The sequence below is a fragment of the Aptenodytes patagonicus genome, chromosome 4 (genome assembly GCF_965638725.1).
Source record: "Aptenodytes patagonicus chromosome 4, bAptPat1.pri.cur, whole genome shotgun sequence".
In the NCBI taxonomy this organism is placed as follows: Eukaryota; Metazoa; Chordata; class Aves; order Sphenisciformes; family Spheniscidae; genus Aptenodytes; species Aptenodytes patagonicus.
In genome coordinates this window covers 43,071,819-43,091,067 of record NC_134952.1, presented here as the reverse complement: position 1 = coordinate 43,091,067, position 19,249 = coordinate 43,071,819, and the positions used below count along the sequence as shown (strand labels likewise).

The 19,249-nt window shown below is 35.9% G+C and overlaps 1 long non-coding RNA gene across 1 annotated transcript; it reads left to right on the top strand.

The window, feature by feature from the left end:
* Positions 1 to 9,227: 9,227 nt before the first annotated feature.
* LOC143160067 (uncharacterized) lies at positions 9,228 to 15,974 on the top strand. Its single transcript, XR_012995314.1, has 3 exons — positions 9,228 to 9,359; positions 10,092 to 10,214; positions 15,732 to 15,974. It is a non-coding gene; the product is annotated as an uncharacterized LOC143160067 (long non-coding RNA).
* Positions 15,975 to 19,249: the final 3,275 nt, after the last annotated feature.

Here is a 19,249-nt window from a genome sequence, read left to right as displayed (position 1 = left end):
TCTACTCTGGTTGTCAGTATTTTGCCTGATATCGTTTTAAAGAAAAATGTATGAAAGATATTTTGATCATTAGTTCCTGGATCTATAAATGGTAAGCTGTCTTTATGTTTCTGAGATCCTGTTTTTATAGGATTAGCACATTAAATTTAATGCTAAGTAGGACTCTAGGACTTATACTTTTGTGAATCAGTCAATTTATGGTTCACCTTAAAATTTAGCCTTTATTTAAATACTCTGTAAATATACACAGTGTAGAATGACCACAGTAGAAGATTTCTTTTTCATTAAAAATGCAGCTCAACAGCTTTGTGATAAATGGTGCCATTATGTATATGCCAATCCCTTCTGGAAAATTGGAGCGATTCTAGACTTTGCCAAGAATTTGACATGCCACCCTAAATGTTTAATCAGGGATGCTGTGATATTCAATGCTCCTTGTATAAATGTGTCAGTCTAATTTTTATTAAACCTCTTCAAAATTAAAGAGAATCTGCTTCCAGAAAAAAAATAATGACTGAACCAAACTAATGCTATTAATATATTTCTCAATGGATATGATATAAATAATCTAAAATTAACTATGATCCTCACTTCACTGAGCACAGACTTCTCTAGTAAAAGTTTTGAATTGGAATAGAACTCAGAGGAGTGCTGTGTCAAATTAATGATCATGAAGCAAGGCTCACAGAGCATTAGTAGTCAGCTTCTGCCTTGGGTGAGACCAGGGAATAGATGCCATTCAGTCATCTGAACAGAATTTCTATGATAAAATCTGTCCTTCAAAAAACCCAGAAGAACCTAACAGGACTTTCCTGTGACTTCTTCATCAGTTGATTCTATTCTGGCCATGGAAAAACATACTGGATTTCAGATAAGGGCCGGAGAAGCCAACTAAAAAGAATCATTATTAATCTGTTGGTGCTGATGCTGCAGATTAAAAGGGCTATACAAGTTAGTAGTTCTAATCCTGAAAAGCTTTGCTTATATGTATTACCTCTTCATTTTTATATATAGCCTGACTTTGTTTAGTGAGACTAGCTGCATAATTTAGGAGAATTTATCAGAATTTAGGTTTATGTGTATGAGTTAAACTTCACAACATGGAAAGTATTTTTTATATGAAAATTTCTAGTTCATAATGATGCTTTTACTGGTGTTTCTTCAGATTGTTTCTTATATACATTTTACCTGCTATTTATCCATCCTCTGGTTGTAAAAGAAAAAAGTAATTAGGTTCTGTTCTGTCATCAACAAAAGACAATTGTTTTACTAATGCCAGCTCACCCAGGATTTAATTCCCAGTGCTGTGAGAAAGCAGTGGGCCCCATCATTGTTTCCATACTGTTGTTTATTTGTGCTGGCATAGGACACTGGAGCATAGCGGGATACTCTATAAACACAGAACAGAAAAAAGCTCCATAGGATGGACAAGGTAGAGATGTATGTAGAGAGGAAGTGGGAGGCCGGGAGACAGTGCTGGTCAGTGTAATAAGCAGTGGTTTTGGTGTGTATGCTCTAAATCTTCTGAACTTTTACAGACAGCTTGACACTGAAGAATAAAAAGGTATTTTGCATACTTAATATTAAAGCATTAAAGGAAGAGAGGGAGAGTTCTCTGTTTTTATACAGCCAAAGCTTCCAGCCAAGTTGAGAGGAGGAAGGAGATTTTCTTACAGGTGCTTTGCTCCCAATGTTTACAGTAAGAAGCGGTACCCTATTAATTTTTTGACTAAATAATAAAGTAAGACTCTAATACCTTGACCAGCTCTGGATTGTAAAACTAATGACATGCTCTTACTTAATCAACTCAAAATTGCAGAATTCCTGTATTTGACGGCATTCTTTCCTACCTGGAATTTTGGTACAGGCATAACCCACAGAATCTTTTCCAGATGCTGAATGATTATATGTGTCTATTGGAAGCAAATACTGTTGTTCTGTATTTTCTTTCGTGTAATGCCATGTCCCAGAATATGTACTGCGGCACTTCTACCCAGACCTGATATCCACCTATGCTGTTGGGTGTGAGCAAAAGGTAAGACCCAGGATTATATTCCAAAGTACAGATTATGCTTAAAAAGAGGCATCAGGTGCTCTGGAGCTTTCATGGCTCCTGTATATCCAAGGTTCTTATGAGAATACTACAGAGATTCTATGGTTTAAGGTAAAGAAAAACCCTATTTCATTCCCTATAGTCATGGTTCAGCAAGAATTACGTGATAGACGTATGATCAGAAATGTATTGTTTGTAAATATAATATATACAGTATAGTTTTGTAGTGTAATTGTAAAATAAAATATAATGGAATAGTCAGATCTGTAGGAACACAAAATGTTTCTATCATTACAGAGAGCAAATTTCTATAAGAAGGAGGATTTGGGGGTTTTGAGAGATAGAAAAAAATGTTCATAGCTTATCCTGTATAAGGTCTGGTAAGATACCAACTTTCTTGTCTGGTAGACGGGTCTTTAATCTTATGTACTCGGCCATCATTCTTGTTATGTACCTAGTCATCATTCTTGTATCATCAGGAAGTAGTTGGTATATCCAGCAACCTACTGAAATGCTGGATTAACCCAAAGAGAGAGCAATTAAAGATGGAAAAAATAATCTAATCTTTCTTACAGTTTAAGGCTCCTTTTGTCATGTGGCTGAAGCCCTAAATTTAGTCACAAATGCATTCTCTTTCTCTATGCTTGAGAGGAGATTTCTGGAAATTATACGTGACAATTCTAGAAAATAGCAGCCTGCCTATTTGTTCTTCCATCCTCTAAAATTTCCTGCCTCCCAGTTACTCTGGCATATGGTTAAATCATAACATTCAGTCCGATTCATGATTAGATGAAGGATGAAGAGGCTTTAATGAAGATGCTGAGGGCATTATACTGTTAAGGGTTGTTGAGGTCATTGGAAGAAAGTATTGTTTATCAAGATATTTCTTTTTCCCCTTTCAGCAGTTTTAATTTTCTATTTCTCCGTGTTTATATGTAAATGTCATAATTCTGGAACTTCCAAGTATTTCCAGGCAAAACCGAAGAGGCAGTCATACGAATCGTATGGTCTCTTTGGGGAACAGTGGAGAAGTATGACTATGGGCAAAATAGTATTGATTTAGTATCCAATGCTATCTTGTTTACTCCACTTGAAATATTTAGGTTGCATTAACTGTAATGCTCCATTTGGGCATTGCTTGGCCTTTGATGACCAGTTAGGAAGAGGAATAAAAAAATGCAGGCTGACATGAAACCATCTGTTCGCTGTCTGAAGGCAGCTACCTCCCAGGCCTTTATAACACAGAGAGGAAAGAATCTGGATACAAAAATCTTCCCACTAAAAATGTAAGGAACAACAGGCCTACAAAGGGGTTTCTGAGAAAACACCAATGAGGAATCAGACAGAAATATACAGAGAAGTATGTTTGATATTAAAACTCCCCATGATTTGATCAGTATGTTTAGCAACTCAGGAAAAGTAGCACTTATATTTTATATGTTATAGAAGAAAAGGAACAGTGGGAGCATAAAATACAGAAATGACTGGCAAAAATGGTATTTTACTGTAGTGCACAAAGTAATGTTTGTATTCTAGGATGAAATAGCAAACAACTGGAGAGCCCTTTTAATCATACTAAAGACTGTATGTTGATATACTGAGGCCACAATGTTCCCCAGTTACTGCAGCAGTGTGGTAAAGTCATACTGGCCATTCATATCCCAGCAGTAAAAGCGAGGAAAACTTGCCTTGGTCTTGCAGAGGCAAGGCGTCCCTAACCTTAGTGTGTGGAAAAGGAAAAAGAGATGACAAAAGCTGTGGAGTCTTCAGATTTGCCTAAGGTGTCCTTTATGGCAGAATGATTCCTAGCCTCAGAGTAAAATAACTATTACTTGATTGATCTATCACAGAAAGTACTTTATTCTGTAATCTTATGGAGCATTGTTTAGTTCATAATTTGTTTTTGAAATGTTTTATTCTACAGCATACCCATAACAGTAACTGCCATAACTTTAATGATGTTTTTATATTATGAGATCTCATTATAACAGTCTGCTTCTTCAGTTTTTGCTGATAAGTGAAGTAAGAATGCCAGCTGTTCTGGTTGAAATACTGGGTCCATGTATTACTAAAAAGAAAATTAATATAGTCATTATTCCTTTTTTTTCTATTGAGTAGCATTTAGAGGCTCCAGTCAGGATTAGAGCCTCATTGTAATAGATGCTGTATAAACATTAAAGATGGTCTTACATGGTAAATACAACATGCTGTTATTGTTTAGTTTAATGTTGAAACAAGCCGAGTTCTGTTTACAGTTTCAGGAAGAGAGGTCATGTTTAAATAAGGTTGTTCATATTTAACTAATACAATTAATTCAGTCATCCAAAACCTGCGTAAAGACTAACAAAAAGTATATCTTAGATCTGAGATTGCACTGAAAACTGTCTAAAACCTACTTCACTGATTTTGTACTGACAGTGTAAATATTGTATTGCATACTGATCTGGGGGTGGGGAAATGGAAGTAAACCAAATTGTTTTCCATCACAAAACAACAGTGAATACAGTAGCTCTATTCTATTTACAGCATAGATGTTTATTTAATCAATTTATTGGTAGCAACCTAGAGAAAATTGAACCAAGTTGAAAAAATATAGCATTTCATCACATACTGGAAAAAAAGAATGTGTACAGATATGCTGCAATTTATTGAAATTTACTGCACTTTGAGATATATTGCATACTGCTGGAAAGATAATTTATATCTTATGTTATTATCGTATGTGTCAAATAGAATTTTAGTTTGTCATATTTCTAAAAAATATAGGCTCGTTTCAGGAAAGCGGTCATCGCTATATATGTATGTTTGTCATATTTATTTTAGAGTCTTAACCATCACTTTGCCTTGATTTTTCTTGGAGTGATAGAAAGAAACGACCATCTTTCTCACTGTTTAAAAGAGCAAACTCACCAGCAAACAGGTAAGATCTCTAAAGATGATTGTAGCATTAGCTCATCTGGGGCATGACATAGAGGAAAAAGGATGCAGAGCTTTTCTGACACGATGTTCTAGTAAACAGTTGGAATGAGCCTGTTCTTTGAATCAGGAACCTTCTCACTTAAAGAAGGTGCTACAAAAGTGTTGTGGTTGGCAACTAAGCACCACACAGCTGCCTCCTCACCCTTCCCCCCCCCAGAGGGATGGGGGAGAGAATTAGAAGGGCAAAAGTAAGAAAACTCATGGGTTGAGATAAGAACAGTTTAATACTTGAAATAATAGAATAATAATAGTAGTAATAATAATAATAAAAATAATGGAAATAATAATAAATTATAATATAATAAATAAAAATGGAAGGTAAAACAACTAGAGAGAGAGAGAAACAAAAACCCAGGGAAAAAAACAAATAAACAAGTGATGCAACCGCTCACCACCCACCGACCGACACCCAGTCAGTCCCTGAGCAGCAATCGCTGCCCCCCGGCCAACTCCCCCCAGCTTATATACTGAGCATGATGTCATATGGTATGGAATAGCCCTTTGGCCAGTTTGGGTCAGCGGTCCTGGCTATACTCCCTTACAGCTTCTTGTGCACCTCCTTGCTGGCAGAGTATGGGAAGCTGAAAAGTCCTTGACTTAGTATAAACACTGCTCAGCAGTAACTAAAACCTCAGTGTGTTATCACATTATTCTCATGCTAAATCCAAAACACAGCACTGTACCAGTTACTAGGAAGAAAATTAACTCTATCCCAGCCAAAACCAGGACAAAAAGCATTATCACTAATTTAATACATGGCCTTTGGACTTCTCGCGATGACTGTTAGCAAGCTTCACACTGGGCAACAAGCACCATTTGTCTGTATTTTCTGTCTGATGCTGCTGGTAGGTTCCTAAGAAGATACAAGAAGAATAAAAACCCCACCAACTGTTGCATAGCCTGGAAATAATAGTGTATCTATAGACTTTTATCAAGCTGGCATCATTGCGTACACCTTCTAATAAGTGAGGTATACATGGTGTCTATTCCGTAAGCGAAAAGGTAGTGGTTTTCTGAATTTTGTAATAACCAAGCACTTGAAACTCAGCACACAACAAATTATCCTAATTGGTTTAAACAATCAAGTATAAAATACTGCTGTCCGTTGGAAGTTCATAGTAGTAGTTCGTAGTGTCAGCAGAGGTGAACAGACAAGAAAACATGGAAACGGTATGAAGCATTTGTGTGCATCAGGTGCACAGTCTGCTGACTTCAGCGTTCAAACGCTACTGGCAGCCCTTTGATTCGTAGATGTTCATCTCCCTGGCTCTGTGGATCAGGCAAAAGAACAGCCATGTTATTTGGTTATATCTGGATCCAAATGTATACATAGCCAAGACATAATCCTCCTGTTAATATATGCTGACACCACACACGCTGAATTTTGCAGGTGTTAGAATAGGCCTACCCAGTCTTTTCATTATATGACAGAGATGACTATTTTTTTCTAACTGGCAGATTAGTAAAACTACTTGTCCAGTGCTAGGTATCCATAAGAAGCCTCTAAATACCACAAAGGTTCTTAAAAAATCCCTCTGAGTCTAGAAGGAGCAAAAACAATTATCTGTGATTAATTTTGATACATATTTTAAACTTTCTGACAAATATAAGTGATTTTTCTGTTTTTTCCACTGACAAAATAGAGCATTTTGAAGGGTTCTATTTTAAAAAGTGACTACAGTCAGTCAAAAATTTACAGAGGATTTTTTTTTCCCAATGAAAAATATTATTTTTCAAAATACAGGGTTGTTAATAAAAGAAAGTGTTTAGATTTTTCTATTTTTAAGAGAATTGCCATGTCTGTATACATTTTTCTAATTCTTAGTGAAAATGCTACATTAGATGTCATCATTTTTCACTGTGATTTTTATATACCAAAATTAGCTTCTCAATCATCAAATGGAACTATTGAAGTAATTCAAACGTTTTTAGCTCCACTTCTTAAAAATTATTTTAAAATCAGTAAATCATGCCAAAATGTATCTAATCAGATTTCTTTGGGAAAGGGAAGCTTGAGAATTTTGCCCAAATTTCACTTCTTATAGAAACTTCCATACCGTCATTCAAGTTTAACAATGACAAACATTAAATAGCAAATAACCCACTTTGATTATACTAGTATAATAAATACAAAGATAAGCAGCTCTGTTTCTTTTCAGTCACTTGGTACAAGGAGAGAAGCTTCAAGTTTATTAGGCTGGGATTGGAAAGGTCTTTGAGGATCTAGTAACAAGTCAAGTAAGTGACTGTTTTTCTGCTTTTTGCTTTTGTAAGAAACCTTGCATTTGAAAGAAAAAATACTGCTCAAGATTATATTACAGCTACCTTATTTTGGGTTTTGGTCTTTTTTTTTAACAAAAAAATGATTTAAAATGAAGATGAGAAAATAGATAATACTTCGCTTTTTTAATTTTGCATTCAATTGCATATTTTCATATAACTATTTTTTGAAAATGCATTAAACTTTGAAATTATATCATTGCAAAAACATTATGTCATACAGGAACAACAGTTAGCAGTGGTCAGTTGGAAAAAAATGCGACTCATTTATATAAATTGATAGCCCAGAGGAACTCAAGAACCATAAAATGAATATCCATAACATTATAGCAGATAAATGTAGCTTCTGCAGAAATCACTTCCAGAGCTTAATTAGAAATGGTTATTTTTGACAGAAATCTTGTGGTTTAACAAATTAACAAATGTAATAAAATTAATAAATGTAATAAAATATTCAGACCAGGAGTTAAAAATATGTTTTCCTTTATCCTTTGAGACAGGACTTAAATGGGAATGGAACACATACAGGGAATTTTTTATTATTATTTAGCAGTACATTAATACAATGTTATAGCCAAAAAAGAATCTTCAGTGTAGCAATCTTTTCGTATTAGTATATAGTCTATGCTTTAGTAGTATAATTACAAGAACAATACTGAACATATTTGATCACCGCAGTGTTTCCTAGAACCACCTCATCATGTTTAGCAACAAGTCTGTGAGTACTGTAGCCGGTTATGGCCAGTACAGAGCACAGAAAGTATTTTCTATATTCAGTTGTTTTTTTGACATTACCACATTCTTTAAACAGTCTGGCAACAAAAAAAATGGCTATTTTTGTTATATAACCTAAGAGAAATACCAATAATTCAGTTACAGATGACTCATTCATATCCAAACAAATCGTTAGTTAGTAATGTCAAAAATTGAAGTTTAGCATAGCAAAGAAAAATCCAAGAATAATGTTTGCCTGTATCAGTCAATCTTACCGCTATTTTGCAAGCCTTTTTACTCCTATCATTTTGTCAAAGCTTATACATGGCAAGAAGGTTTATGTGAGCATGTCTCAACCTTCGTAATTACAACACAAACACTCAAACATATAGCAGAGGTTTCAATTATAGAATAGTTCTATTTTGGGAACATTGTGGTAGCTCTTGCAATAGCTCACTGTAACAAGTTTTGGGGATTTTGCAAAGATTAATTTTATGCAACACACAGGTCAGTCAGAACATAAACAGTGAATAAATTAGACCTGTGTTGCACTTTAATGCAATGTGATTGCTGATTGACAACAAGTATTGCAGGGTAACTTCAGTAATATATAAGCATCCAATTCTCAGCCACCATACTTCTGTAAATATTTTATATTTTCCCCTTTCTTACTTATAGCTGATCCAGTTATTCCTTACCCTCTGTCATGATTCTTAATGACAGGAATTGTCTGGCAGTATGCACCTGCAACAGGAAACTTGGAGACACTTAAATTTGATCCTATCCAGCCAAACAGTTCCTGTCTCTTCTTTCCTAGTTTCCTGTGATTCTGAGCTTTATGGTTGGGTCTTTTTGTTTTGTTTGAGGGTTTTTTTGGTTGGTTGGCTAGGTTTTTTTGAGGGAATAAGAATAGGGGCAGAAAGGGAATGGAAATCAGTTAGAATATAAATACTCTTGTCTTGAATCATATGATATTCCATCCAAGTGTCTAGTTTGTCTATGAATACACCTCATCTTTCTAGGATGCCTAGACTATCAGAAATATTAAGAGAATGTAATGAAATTTATTCTCTCTAAATCTGAGGCCCAAGGTACTCATTTTCCGCCTTGCTCAGCTGATTCAAACTCCAGCTGATGTATAGCATGGCTGTATTACAAAAAGTGATGTCACATTAACTATGTTATATTTCAACAGGCAAACACAAGGCACTGCGTAATAGCTTCAGCTGCGCACTGGTGTAGTGATGATATCCTCTGTCCTATTATGGCTGCTTGGATGCTCAGAAGAAAGATGACTGAAGGTTTCTAAAACTGTGTCTTTTATGGCAGACAGGTAAAGGGATGTGTAAATCAAAGGGCTGCTGTCATTTCTGGCTGAAGGCCAAACAACTTGGAACAATTCAACAGAGAATTTGAATTGCTCATTCCATCATCTATAGTGGAATAAGTCTAATAGTCAAAATTCTTTTTAAGCAATCAAAAATTTATGCCATGGGAGGCTCAAAGTGTTGGCGATACATCTTATGTATTAGGAGTTAGAATATCAGATCGAATATTTCTGGCAACGTCTTTGTCTGGTGTTGCTGTAATTTCAACAGCGCCTGACATTTGTAATAGAGATCTGTGAGTTATTGCAAATAAGTTGCTTCTCATGTAGCTTTGCATTGGAAGAATATTTAGTGAAATTAGTGTCAGTGTTAGCGGCAGTGAAACCCTTTGGCAAATCTGGCAGGGAATTTAAAAACTAATAAAGAAATAATATATGTATTTCACCCTCCTTGTCCCTGTAATGTATAAACCTGAAGACTCTCATATCAGGTAAGAGTAAATCTCCCATCGAATCTAAAATAAATTTTAATAATTAATTAGTTGCAGAAGTATTGATATCTTTTCTGAAAACCTGATAACAAGTTGGCCAGGGTTATCATTTTCAGATAAACCTTAGACATATGTATCTTTGACCAGTACATCTTTCCTATTGTCTCTGAGCGGCTCGACAGCCATGCAATACAAAGGCAGTTTTCTTCCATGTTCATTAAATATTATCTATCCTTATTGTCCTTAGATATCAAAGTACAGTTTGGTCTAAGTGGAGGAAAATACTGCTTGTCTTGGTTGCAGCAGGGGAGATCCGGGCCAAGGAAAGGAAGACCAGAAGTTTTCAAAGGTTATGTACCAAGTATGAAAGGTGAGAATTGGGAGCGGGGGGAGGCAGGAGTGGGAGGGCTGAGGCATTGAAATCACACCACACAAGTGGAGGGATGCTCCATACTAGGCAGAACTCACCAGCAGGCTGCTGCTGTATTTTCCTTCATCTTCCATAGTAAATCTGCACCTAACATGTTGTCTTCTTGGTGCATCACCATACAGAGGAACGAACCATCTTAATAAGCTTCAAAGGTGGTCCTCCTCTCTGCTCATGACAAGAATTGGATAATTGCCTGTCCATTGGATTATAGCAGCCACCACGGATTACTCAGGCAAGGCAAAGAAATTCCCTTTTACCTGTGCTTTTGAATGTATCTGCCCACTCCTTTGCCCAAGTTTTATATCACATCAGGACAGGAATTCAAGCTCTAAATTACAATAAGATTAAGCATACAGTTTTCTGTTTTGTTTTGGTTTTTTTTTAATGTATTACTAAATGACTGACTTAAATAAGGTTTGATTATATTAATGTCAGGCATTCACTATCAGACTTCCTGCTTTTCAGAATACCTTCAATGCTGATAAAAACGATTCTAGCGAATATTTGCTAAAATGTAAATTCCATGTGTTTACTTCTGCATTTCAAACCTAAATGGTACAAGTGGTTTCCTTTTAGCATTCACATCATTCTGGGTTTATTTATAATCTGCTGAGAACAAAAAAAAAACCCTCAGTGTGAGTTGCCTTATCTTAAATAGTGGACAATGGAGCCAACATGTAAAACCATCTATTAGTATGTCAGTCAGAGTGTTATTGTACTCCCCCAAAATAGTAGGTCTACTTTGAACAAGACTGTGATTAATGATTCAGAATCACAAAAACTCTCTTTCTAAGCCAGTAAAGAAGACATCTGGGAAGAGCAGAACTAAGCCTATTCAAATCTCAGAGATTTCACCATTTATAAATTCAAATTATCTGCTTTCAACATTGAAATAGTGTTTCAGAATGACAGAAGGAACTGATCAGTGGTGTACAACAGGCTGACTTAACAACAGGCTTCACTGGCAGTGTGCAAGAGAGGTTTTGTAAATGTGGCATTAAGAATAACTGGTGGTTATCTTGTATTTGGTGTGAGCAAGAAAATAAATTCACATAAATATAAATGATAGTTCTTAGATGGCAGCTCCCTATAAATTTATGTCTAATATTAATAATTATGCTTCCGAGAAAATTAAGGAACTGTAAAGGCTATTGAATTCAGATTTTAGATTAAACTTTGAGAACCTTGGGGTTTGCCACATACAGAATAAACAAAGGCAACTGAAGGATCTTCACACTCTGAAAGTCAATGTGGTTGAAGCTGAAGCTGCAGAAGCCAGAGCAGAAACACGGATCACAACTGTCTAGTGTTCATGAAGTCATCAGATTCTGGTATGAAGTTTGGTGATATTATTTTAAATGCCTGCTTTGTGCCGAGTGTAAGATCTGGAATAATAATGCGATGAATAAGGATTCTGATTCCAGCATATTTGAAGGCAAAACTTTCATTGACTTCAGTTGAGCCAGGAAAACACCCAGTAAGTATTTTTGCATGTTGTTGCAAACAGCACAAAACGTAGGAAATAAATACACGTTCTGAGATCTGGCTCAGTATATCTGAGCCTCTTGTCTCTCTTTTCTACCTGACCACACCACAGAATTCCTGTTCATCCCTTTTAACATGCTTGCCATACTGTCTTCAAAAAAAAAAAAAAGAAAATATATAGAAACATTGGTAACATACTGTCAGACCAACTTCTGAATTAGAACGGAAGTATTTTGTAGAAGGTGAATTGGAAAAACTCACACTGAATTTGTCAATGCAAAATGCTAAGTCTTGTTCTATTAGCTTTGTAGAGGATTTACCTACTGAATCCAAGTGAGTACACAACTGTGCTAAGAAATTTCGAACACGACCTTCAGCATCACTCTTGCGCAGGAGGCAGGAAAACTGCCTCTCAGAAACTGCTAATTCTGCACATATTGAAATCTACCACTGGCTTCAAGCAAGGGCAGGATTTTTCTCTGGAAGAGGCATTTCCAGTAGTGACGAATGATGTAATGGGTTTTTTATGTGAGCAAATGGACACTTAGTGTACATAATTGTATTTCTTTAGTATCATTTACCTAAGTTCAAAATGTGTAATTCATTTAGTGTTTTATAGATTGTTATTTTGGAGTTGTGCCAGAAATTAGAACAAAAATTGAAATTACCATAATATTATTTTTTCATATGGAGTGCACCTAGAAATGGAAGGAACCAAATCAAGACATAATTCAGACTCATTATAAATAGTAGCTTAACACTCAAATGTGCTGATATGAAAAAAAAAATAAGTACAGGATTAATTATACAGAAAAATAAAGTGAACACATGCAATAAACTAATTAAACATGAATTTGTTCATAGAAAAAGAATGTTTATCCTGTCCAGAGATAGATTTAAGGTCTTCTGATAATTAGAAAATCCTGCTAATAGTACTACAGGACATTAAAAATTCCTGTACAATATTTCATCAAATTATAGAATTTGGAATACAGGAAACTGCACGCACTTTTCATTCCTTTTAAGTACCATGTGCTTCAGCAGTTTTTAGATATGCTACCTTCTAGAAAGCTATATCTTCTGGATGACACTGGCCTCGCAATATTTCTGCTCTGCTCTGCTCTGGTTCTCCTATAACAGATTGGATCCAGTATTGAAACCCTTCCAGGTTATACGGAATATTTACACCTCTTGCACCAAATGGAAATTAACTTCTTACACGATCAAAATTCATCAGGACAACAAATTATTATAACAAATACTCACCTATTCTGCTCTAAGTGTCCATCCTTGGAGAGTTTTGATGTGTAGTTTATGGGAAATACTTACTTTAAATGAAGAATAAGAAATTTAGAGCCACACCAAAGGTTGTGTCAGGTAGTACACATCCAGTAAGAGAGCTTGTTGCTAGGCTAATGGGGAAAATACAGTAAGGTCAATGAAATGTTTAGATTTTAAAAGGCATGTAGCTGTAGCCTTTCTTGTTAGACCCGGGTTTGCTTTAGCACAATGTTGTAATTTGCTGCAATCCAAGGATTTTTTATCACTTCAGCATTGTGTATAATGCATTCAGATGACATAACATATCCACTTTTCCTGTTTGCTACATTCTGTACTCAAGGACACCTTTGAGAAAGGATCAATCATTTTGTGCGTGTCTACAGACTTTTAGAAAGGTTCCCAGACTACTGTAGGGCCACAACGTTTGTTATTGTTCATATTTTCAATGTTCAATAACATCCATAGACCCTGGCCATTAGAATCATCAGAACAACACAGAGTTTTTTATCTAATTCTAATTATAATTGTACTCATCTTTATTATATATATGTATGCAAACTTGTAGCTAAAATAAAGATGCCGTCAAACTGAAATGTTGATTCCAAATACTCTGAAGCTTTTTAAATGGGTGAAGTACAGATTCAAATTGTGTTTCTCATGAGATTCTAGTTAAAAGGTAATAATTTCTGCCATAATTACTGTTAATTCCAAACTTCTAAGTATGATTCAACCCTGAAGTCTCCTCAATAGTAAAGATGTGCTGTCTGTCATGATGAAATGAATATTGATGAAAATAGTGGTTCAAGAACAATAACAGTTCTTTATTAGTCAAAATTTCCACTCCAGAGACTTCTTGGCAGAGTTTCCAAAGCACTGATCTAACTCCAGCCCAACACTCGCAAAAAGGGATGCGGTAGTTTGTGGCAGGTAGGCACTGCTCTAAGCTGGATCTCTAAGAGATTTCAAAGCATTAAACAGGGCATGGGCAAGGGTCCGAGGGTCACGGCCTTACCGCTGTTCTCTTGTTTGAGCAGGGGTGAGGTAAAGGCTATTCCAATAAGTACGTGGAACCAGTTCTCTCTATAGATGAGAGATGAGAAATGAGAAATGGGCTCTAAGCACAGCAACAACAGTTGTTCCTGAGATTTTTGTTTCAAAGAAGGATGGATTTTTTTTTTTTTTTTCCCCCCCACCCATCTGTGTACTCTGTATACATATATATACATTTCAGGAACAAATGACAACCTTGTGAAATGAAATAATTTTTCTTTTTTTCTTCCTTGTTATGTTTTACCTATAAGAGCTTTTTTTCTTTTTTCTTGTGCTTTTCTTTCTTGTTAAGAGCTAATTCCATTTGCATTTAACTTCAGGCCAAAGCCAAGACCCACGGATTAGAAGGAGTGTTTTTGTGGGTTTTGGAGACACCGTTTTTTTTAAATCCCTGAGACAGCACCACTTACAGAGAGTGTTCTGGACCCTTTATGATGTTACATTATGGTGGATTTTATAATTGTTTACTACCGCATAGGGTGCTAATAAATGCCTCTTTAATAAGCGAATACTTTTATTCCTAAAATGTCGATTACTGTAAGTGATTCAGAAATCCTAAGGAATAGTTATGTATAAGGAAGTAATTTTGAAAATGAGTTTTTGGAGCATGTGAAAACACAAAGAAATGCAGCTTGCTTAGGAGGTGCTGATGAGATCAAACAAGTCCAGCAGAAAATGGAGCTCTTGGCCTTGACAGGAATAATTTTGTTAAGTGTGAGCAGATATGACTCCCAAAAAGAGTAAGCATCCAAATAAGAGGCATTTAATCTTACAATAAAACAGTGCTTGAAGCATTTGTAAACATTCGTCAAATCCTTTCAGTATGGACAAGGAATATTTTAGGTTAGATTGTGACTATCCTTTCTGGCAGAATTCAAGTTATGAATACGAATGGCCTCTACCTAGATGGCTAATAGTAACAGGTTAGGGAATGCCTTAGGATCAGTATTGAGGCTGTACGTCTTTGCACCCACAGCTGGCTTGAAAAGAACATGAGGAATGAGGAGGTCACAGGCTGCTTCTGGGTATGATGTTTCTTACGGCAATGGTTAAATTTATACATTTGGCTGACATAATTTCCTGGTTGATATACCACAGCTCAGATCTCCATTCTTAGGCATTTCTTCCCTGGGTTCATTTCCTTTGGAGAATTTATTTCTTGACTGGGCTCAGTCCTAAAATATCCTTTTCCTCTCAAGCTTTCAGTAAGCCTTCTATTTCACTTGTCCTCTAAGTAAAAACTTTCTTCAATATTTCAGCAGTCCTACAGTGTTTCTACTGTCCTGTTAAACTTCAGGTGCTGGGGAGGTTGGAGTTTATTTTTTGGCTTGGGTTTTTGGGGTGGGGTTTTTTTCAGTAGAAATGTAAGCCTTTTTTTCTGCAGGATTTTTTGAAGTTTTCCCCAGAGTGTCTGAGAAAAATCTTCCAAACAGCTTCTGACTTCTTACTCTTCTTTTTCAGCTCTGTACACAACGCACGCAAAAGTTTCTCTCTCCATTTTTCTTTCCTCTCGCTGGAAAGAAAACCTTCAGAAAGGCTGCCTTTCCCTTTTCTTGCTATCTGGTTGTCTCAAACACTCTTTTATTTGAAGCATTCAGGTAGAGCTGAGTGAAATGTATTTATTTTTTCATTTGCTTTCAGGTAAGACTGGATTATCTCATGATGCCTTGCATTAAAATTTGAGCTATAAAGGATGATGCTGCTACATACTGAGGCCTGGAAATTATGAAAAAAGTCAGGTTTCAGTACTGGAAAGAAGGATGGAGGATGAAGTTTACAGATGGAGAGGGAGCACTGGAGATCCTGGAGTTTTCATACAAGTTTTCAGTACATTTTAGATCCTAAATTAATTGCTGACAATCAAGTTATTTGACTGTATTCAGTTTTCATAAAACTTATTAAACAGTGTAATATTTCTAAAGTACTAAACAAGTAAAGAATGTTATTCAGACATCAGATTTTTTCAGAAAGGAAAATAACTCTTTCAGCGCAGACACTTCTGGTAACACGGTAAAACATAAATAAATCACATTATCAGTGGAAGAAGGAAACAATCCTAATGAGCATTTAATCTTTCCTTTTGTATACACAAGGAAAGAACCCATACGGCTTTAATCTGGGGTTGTACTAGTTTCAGTTTGCTCCAGTGATGGATAAGGATGTGATTATTCGTGACAAATATGAATTTCTTGTAGGCATTTTATATCAGAACACGGAGAAGTGACAAGAAACATAATAGACATTCAGGCCACAAGGGAAGTTTAATCTGGCTTTGAACTACATTTAGTTCAGTAGGAGTGTACTGCACTCATCCCTGAATGAGATTTTGTTATTTTGTGCACAGATTATGATATCACCACAATAAGCATGACAAATGCTCCGATTTGAGCAGGAATCCTATCTGAATGTTGAAGATCCCCTTCCAGGCATTGCCTCTGGATTTCTAATTTCCTAGCCCTGTTCATTTTGAAAAATATATGAGACACTGGCAAGTCCATATTTTAATAAAGAAATGGAAAGAAAGGAAAGAAGGAAATGTATCCAATTAAAATTCCCTGGGAAAAGGCTTCTTCCCTATAAACACACAGACACACACGTGCACCCCCCCCCCCCCTCACCCCTCACTTCCTCCAGTACAGAATTCTTCATTGTTTTGGGGCTCTCTCTGGTACAAACTCTTCATGGGGAACCTGACCAATATTGTGTTTTATCAGGTGCTCCTAAAAAGTGTTTACTGTACAATCTCTGTAGGATGGATCAAGCGGGTGTAGTCTGAAAACCCTGAGACCAGTGTAACAAAGTGAAAAGTGAAGATATTTGCTGACAGTGAAAGTTCTTTCACAGGGAAATGCAGGTGAAAAATTAAGAGTTTTTCATCAGGTCTCAAATGTATGTAGTCCAGTCGTCTTCCAGCAAAAGAATGGTGATCACCCGTAAAACTTTCCAGAGAAATGAAAAGAGGAGGTAATGTAAAGAGAATAGAAATACATTTTGCACTTTGATTAAGTTTATTTGTGAGGCATTATATATGACATTAACTGACTTGTTAAAGCTCTCAAATTTGACATCATAAGGCATTCCTAAGACTTATGATTAGTGATTGTGGCCTTAAAATGTCCTTGATCTGAGCACACTTGCTATTTTCTCAGTATGTGGACCTACCTTGCTGAGATTCTCCATTAGTATTTTTATTTTGTTTTCATTTTTGTATTTTGTGAAATAATCCACTGGCTTCAGCCTGAAGTAGAGCTCTTGTTTTGAACCACTGTTCCTTGTTCACTGTGATTTTAAACTTTTTTTGGCTTTTTCCTTGTGTAGAATAGCTTGTTCTCATACAATAGCTGTCTGTAACCCCGAGGTTCTACTGAAGTTGGAAAATTTTAATGAAAATTTGAACTGGGAAACAGTGGCTGATGGTTTGGAGTGGCAGTTGGACTGTGTTCATTATGGTCACATGAGTTATAAAACCTAATTTTTGTTAACATACTGCTATTAAACATTTTGCAAAATTTCTCTTAAGAATAGTTGCATAAATCTAGTTGACCTGTGTCAAATTCAGCTCAGTCACCGAAACCTCTATTTATCTTTTGGCTAAGTTCATGTGATACACAAAATTATGCCTTTACATATATACTATGTAACTTGTATTTCCATTTGTAAAGATATTTTGATTAACTATTTGGTGAAAGAGAACTGCCAGAACACAAGGTGATTCTAATAACAGTTAGAAAAGTTTAACTCTAGTATCTATTTAGTAATAAAGGTAAACTTATTTATTAAGAAAAATAAGTCTTTTATAATTGGAAGTAATCAGTGTACTTCATGTAATCTGGCAGTAAATGGCTGTGCACCCACAGGGCTACTTAAGTTCAAAACCAATTTGGTAATCTTCCAACTGGAAATTACAATAAATTAAGGTCATTTCTCCAAGGAATGACGTAAACACTTAAGTAATGGAGCTCCTCTCTTTATGTTGAATCACATAAGTAAAATTAGAGCCTGCTTAATTACATCTATTGTTGAATGTTTCGATCGGGCATTTAAATACCTGCAGTGGGGCTCACAACCACATTTCTCTTTGCTAAGCTGGAAACATTAAACCCCCAAGCAATCAGTGCAGGCATATCTTTTCTGCACAAAAGGCAGCGGGAGAAAACAGGCTAACTAACCAGTGAAGCTATCAAAAAAAAAAAAAAGCCCAGCCCTACAGATTTTGGGTTTTTTACTTTTCATATTAAATATATTAAAACATATGTTGCTGTCTATTATACTTTTATACCATGTCATTAAAAAAAAATTATCAGTTGCTCATAGTGGCTTACGGTTTGTGTTTCATTTTTTTCAAAAAGTATAAGGGTGTAGGATATAAGGGTGAGTAGGCATTTTCCCTTCTTGTTTCTCCACATCTCAATGTAATTTTGCAAGATACACCGTATCTTCAAAGGAGAGGCTGATCAGTGTACAATACTGTGTGGGACCACACAGTTGGATTGTTGTTAGCCTTCTCTGAACTCCTAAAGTGATCATATGTAAATACTGTCATTTTCTAGTGTGACTACATGGAAAAACTGCTTTTGGTACTCAGAGTTTGCTTCTTGGCATTTTTTTTATGTCATCTTTAATCAAACGGCAAAGTTATTCAGTGACACGAAACCAGATTTTTGAAAATAAATGTTTAAGCAGCTGGAGTCCTTGATGTGTTTTCCATGTTTCAGTCCTGGTAGCCTGATTCTGGCTTTTGAGATTTGCACACGCTTTCTGATAGTAGCACTGCACTAAGAAAGATGATTCAGCTTGGGGCCACCATGTGTCTTCTAAGAGAACAGGCATGAGACTTTTGGGGGGATTCTTTGCTGTTCAGTTTACTCATTAACCTACTTAGTTCTGCGCTCCATGATCCCTCGTTTTCCTTCCTTATTTAAGACAGTAGGACCAGAAAATGCTTTCTCATGGGGGTTGAAGAGGTAGAAAGGAAAGATAGTACTGCACTGAGCAGATGGGAATGCACAGATGCAGCAGGATTTAATTCAGGCCATTAGGTCTTGTGAGCAATAGTCACCAAATTTACAAACACCTGTGAATTTCATGTTTTTCATGTTTAGACTTTTTGGCCTATTCAGGTAAACTGACATGCAGTAAGTTGACTCAAGAAATGCAAA